The sequence below is a fragment of the Nicotiana tabacum genome, chromosome 8, assembly GCF_000715075.1.
Source record: "Nicotiana tabacum cultivar K326 chromosome 8, ASM71507v2, whole genome shotgun sequence".
Taxonomy (NCBI): Eukaryota; Viridiplantae; Streptophyta; class Magnoliopsida; order Solanales; family Solanaceae; genus Nicotiana; species Nicotiana tabacum.
This window is the reverse complement of record NC_134087.1, coordinates 96,689,268-96,695,485: the sequence shown is the minus strand read 5'-3', so window position 1 is coordinate 96,695,485 and position 6,218 is coordinate 96,689,268.

Here is a 6,218-nt window from a genome sequence, read left to right as displayed (position 1 = left end):
GTGAAATATTTAATCATTATTGGTATTGACCTTAGTAAGTGTCAAGTCGACCCCTCGTCACTTCTTCTTCGAGATTAGACTAGATACTTGTTGGGTACATGTTGTTTATGTACTGATACTACGCTTCTTTACTTAATTGTATAGAATTTGAGGCAGTGTCACGACCCGGATTTCCCACCCTCGGGAGTCGTGATGGCGCCTACTAATGCGAGCTAGGCAAGCCAATCCTTAACTGCTTACTTCATTAACAATTTCTTCTTTTACCAATTATCAGTGATCACATGAAAGCAACGGAATTTAAATGATTATGCGGAAGACTTAAATTTAAGAATACGAAACCATAATGCGAGAATCAACATATGCCTTTACCCAAGAACTGGTGTCACATTACTCACGAACTTCTAAGAGTACTAAATACAACTGTTTGAAAGAAAAAAAAATATAAGTTGTTTTGTCTCGAAATACAGGAGATAACAGACTTGAATAAAAGATAGAGGAGACGCCGGGCCTGCGGACGCCTGGAAGGCTACCTCGGTGTCTCACAGGACTGAAGGCTGACCTCCGCGCTACTGCTGCTGTCCAATACCTGGATCTATGCAAAAGAGCACAGAGTGTAGTATCAGCACAATCGACCCCATGTGCTGGCAAGTGTCCAGCCTAACCTCGGCGAAGTAGTGACAAGGCTAGGACCAGACTCCAAATAGACCTATACGGTTCATATACACATATATATATATATACAACGGAAAAGATATTCAAAAATAACCAGTCAATGTGGGAAGGGGAAACATGCTGTGGGGAGGTAAACAGTTTCAAATAGAAATCCTCAACAACAAAAAGAAGCAGCAAAGCCAGGATATCAACAAGAATCAAAAGTCAACAATTTGCACGACATCACCCTTCGTGCTTTTACTCTCATTCTCACCAAAACAATACACGGCATCACCCTTCGCGCTTTACGCTCTTCCTCACCCAAACAACAATCACAAGGCAAATAGGGTAAGGGAATCTATAACCTCGAAGTAAATCAAATAACAAGAAGTAATGAAAGAAACAACATAACTCGGATATCAACAAGGAATCAGGAATCAACAAATACACGGCATCACCCTTCGTGCTTTTACTCTCGTCCCCACCAAAACAATCATGTAATAAAAATATGCACGACATCACCTTCGTGCTTTTACTCTCTTTACTCACCATATAATCAATAAAATCGGTACGGAATGGTACATCGTGCGGCACGGCATCACCCTCGTGCTTTATCACTCTTTCTCACCCAAACAACAAGCACAAACAAAGGGGCAAGGGAGTAGACAAATAACGGTAGAAATCCTTGCAAGGGAATACAATTAAGCAGCTAAATCCCGGCAAGGGAACACAATTAAGCAATTAAATCCCGGCAAGGGAACAATATCAATGTTCTCAGCTTCCCGGCAAGAGAGATAATCAACAAAACAACAAATGTCCCGGCAAGGGAGCAATTTAATAATTCTTTCTCTTTCTTTCACTTTCACTTCTCATCTCACTTTACCACCTGAGCCAACGCTCCATAGGGGTTCAATCATCTCGTATACTTTCACAATTCGTATTATAACTCGAGCCAACACTCCTCGAAGTGCAGGGATCAAAATTTCTTTCACATGCTTTTTATAATATATAGAAAATCATCATTAAGGCATGGAAGATACAACAAAAACAGAGTATCCGCAATATAAGGACTCACGGTCATACTAGACATCAACGTATAGATACTCGTCACCATGCCTATACGTCGTACTCGATAATTAGCACGTAGCAAATAAGACTCAACTCCTAATCCCTCAAGCTAAGGTTAGACCAAACACTTACCTCGATGCTTTGAACACCACTCAAGCCTCAATTATAACTTTACCCCTTGATTCCACCACCAATCCGCTCGAATCTAGTTACAAATTACTTAATTACATCAATAAGTGCTAAATGAATCAACCTCAATGCATGAAAATGAGTTTTCCCAAAGTTTTACTCAAAAAGTCAAAATCACCCCAGGCCCACGTGGTCGAAACCCGAGGTTCGGACCAAAACCCGTTTAACTATTCCCCTCGAATCCAAATGTATAATTTGTTTTGAAATCGGACCCCAAATTGAGGTCCAAATCCCCAATTTTTTGAAAAACCTAGGTTCTACCCAAAACACCTATTTTCCCCCATGAAAATCTTTGATTTTAAGTTGAAATCATGTTAAAAGATGTTAAGGAGTGAAGAAGATGAGTTAGAAATCACTTACCAATCGTTTTGGAGAAGAAAGGTTATTTAGAAAATCGCCTCTTATGTTTTGGGGTTTTGAAAAGTGTAAAAGTAACTAAATTTCACGTGTATTTATACCCTTCTGAAGCCCCCTGTGCGGACTGCGTTAAGCCGACCGTGGCCGCACAGCACCCACCGCAGATCGCGCAAAGCTGACCGCGGCCGCACAGCACCCACCGCGGACCGTGAAAAGGCGACTGCGGCCGCGCTGGCCCTTCCGCGGCCGCACACGATTCCTTGCAGGCCGCGCTAAAGGGTTCAGAGGCCTGCAATATTTTCCTGAACCTACAACATCTGATCTTTTAATCCTACGGCATCCCGGAACCTACTCGAAACTCACCCGAGCCCTCGAAGCTCTAACCCAAGTATGCACACTACTTCAAAAACACTCTACGAACATATTCGTGTGGTCAAATCGTCAATATAACATCATGAACATCGAATCAAGCCTCAACATCAATGGAATTTCTCAGATTTCCTTTTTAAACATCAATTCCCCAATTTGGGTCCAGATCGCATCAAACGACGTCCGTTTTTAACCAAACTTTATAGGAGTGATTTCAAATATCTATAAGACTTGTACCGGGTAGCGGAACCAAAATACGGGCCCGATACCATAGTCTTCTAATCAGATTTCATTTCCAATTTCCTTAATCATTTCAAGAAAAAACAATTTCACTCAAAAATTCATTTCTCGGGCTTGGGACCTTAGAATTCGATTCCGGGCATACGCCTAAGTCCCATATTTTTCTACGGACCCTCCGAGACCGTCAAATCATGGGTCCGGGTCCGTTTACCCAAAATGTTGACCGAAGTCAAATTTATTCATTTTAATATTAGAACTTAGCATTTTCATAGCATTTCATGTATAAGCTTTTTGGCCACGCGCCCGGACTGCGCATGCAAATCAAGGCAACCCTAAATGAGGTTTTCAAGGCCTCGGAGACGCAGAATTCAATTAGAAACCGGTGATGACCCTTCGGGTCGTCACATTCTCCACCTCTAAAACAACTGTTCGTCCTCGAAAGGACAAAAGAAGAAAGTACCTGAGTCGGAAAATAGATGAGGATAACGGCTCCGTATGTCGGACTCGGAGGCCCAGGTCGAAGCCTTAGGGGGATGACCTTTCCACTGAACACGAATAGAAGGGAAATTCTTGGATCTCAACTGACGAATCTGTCGGTCTAGAATAGATATCGGCTTTTCCTCATAAGACAAGTCCTTATCCAACTGAACAGTACTGAAATCTAACACGTGGGATGGATTGTCGTGATATTTCCGAAGCATAGACACATGAAAAACTGGATGCACGGATGATAAGCTAGGTGGCAATGCAAGTCTATAAGCCACCTCTCCCACTCTATCAAAAATCTCAAAAGGACCAATAAACCTTGGGCTAAGCTTGCCCTTCTTCCCTAATCTCATCACGCCTTTTATAGGCGACACTCAAAGCAATACCCGCTCACCAACCATAAAAGCCACGTCTCGAACCTTGCGATCTGCGTAGCTCTTTTGCCTGGACTGAGCTGTACGAAGCCTATCCTGAATTATCCTGACTTTGTCCAAGGCCTCCTGAACTAGATTCGTACCCAACAACCGAGCCTCTCCCGGCTCAAACCATCCAACCGGAGATCGACACCACCTACCATATAAAGCCTCTTAAGGAGCCATCTGGATACTCGACTGGTAGCTGTTGTTGCAGGCAAACTCTGCTAAAGGCAAAAACTAATCCCACGAACCTCCGAAGTCAATAACACAAGCCTGGAGCATATCCTCCGATATTTGAATAGTTCGCTCGGACTGTCCATCCGTCTGAGGACGAAATGCTGTACTCAACTCAACCTGGGTGCCTAACTCTCGCTGAACTGCTCTCCAGAAGCGCGACGTGAACTACGTACCTCAGTCCGAAATGATAGATACCGGCACACTATGAAGGAGAACAATCTCCCGGATGTAGATCTCAGCTAACTTCTCGGACGAATAGGAGACTACCACAGGAATGAAATGCGCTGACTTGGTCAGCCTATCAACAATGACCCAAACTGCGTCGAACTTCCTCCGAGTCAGTGGAAGCCCAACAACGGAATCCATAGTGATCTGCTCCCATTTCCACTCGGGAAGCTCAATCCTCTGAAATAAACCACCAGGACTCTAATGCTTGTACTTAACCTGTTGACAATTCAAACACCGTGCCACATATGCCACAATATCTTTCTTCATTCTACGCCACCAATAATGTTGCCACAAATCCTGATACATCTTTGCGGCACCCGGATGAATCGAATACCGGGAACTATGGGCCTCCGCTAAGATCAACTCTCGAAGCCCATCCACATTAGGCACACAAACTCGACTCTGCAATCTCAGAACTCCATCATCGCCTAAGGTAACCTGCTTGGCACCTCCACGATGCACCGTGTTTCTAAGGACACACAAATGTGGATCATCAAACTGCCGATCACGGATACGCTTCAATAACGAAGAACGAGCGACCGTGCAAGCTAATACTCGACTAGACTCAGAAATATCCAACCTCACAAATAGATTGGTCAAAGCCTGAACATCCAAAGCAAGCGGCCTCTCACCGACTGGAATATAAGAAAGACTGCCCATACTGGTTGGCTTTCTACTAAAAGCATTGGTCACCACGTTGGCCTTTCCCGGGTGATATAAGATATTGATATCATAATCCTTCAACAACTCCAACCACCTCCTCTGCCTCAAATTCAGTTCCTTTTGTTTGAACAAATACTGAAGACTCTTGTGATCGGTGAACACCTCACATGCCACGCCATACAGATAATGCCTCCAAATCTTCAATGCGTGAACAATGGCTTCCAACTCTAAATCATGCAATGGGTAGTTCTTCTCATGAATCTTCAACTGCCTTGAAGCATAGGCAATGACCTTGCCCTCCTGCATCAATACTGCACCAAGCCCAATGCGAGATGCATCACAATAAACGGTGTAAGGCCCTGAACCTATGGGCAGGACTAACACCGGTGCCGTAGTCAGAGCTGTCTTAAGCCTCAGAAAGCTCTCCTCACACTCGTCTGACCATCTAAACTAGGCACCCTTCTAAGTGAACCTGGTCACCGAGGCTGCAATGGATGAAAACCCCTCCACGAGCCGACGATAGTATCCTGCCAATCCCAAGAAACTCCGAATCTCTGTAGCTGATGCTGGTCTAGGCCAGTTCTTGACCGCCTCAATCTTCTTCGGATCAACCTGAATACCCTCTGCGGATACAATATGACCCAGAAATGCAACTGAACTCAACCAGAACTCACACTTCGAAAACTTAGCATATAATTGACTATCATTCAGAGTCTGAAGAACCACTCTGAGCTGTTGCTCGTGATCCTCCCCGCTGCGGGAATATATCAAAATATCATCAATGAAGACGATCACGAACGAATCCAAATAAGGCCTGAACACTCGGTTCATCAAATCCATAAAAGTTGCTGGGGCATTTGTCAACCCGAATGACATGACCAAGAAGTTATAATGCCCGTACCGAGTGCGGAATACTGTCTTAGGGACATCGGATGCCCTAATCCTCAACTGATGGTAGCCAGATCTCAAGTCAATCTTTGAAAATACCTTCGCACCCTGAAGCTGATCGAACAAATCATCAATCCTTGGAAGTGGATACTTATTCTTGATCGTGACCTTGTTTAATTTCCGGTAATCAATGCATATCCTCATCGAACAATCCTTTTTCTTAACAAACAACATCGGCGCACCCCAAGGCGAAATGCTGGGTCTAATGAAACCCTTCTCAAGCAAGTCCTGTAACTGCTCCTTCAAATCTTTCAACTCAGACGGGGCCATATGGTACAGCGGGATAGAAATAGGCTGGGTGCCCGGAGCCAAATCAATGCAAATGTTGATATCCCTATCGGGTATCATACCCAGCAGGTCTGAGGG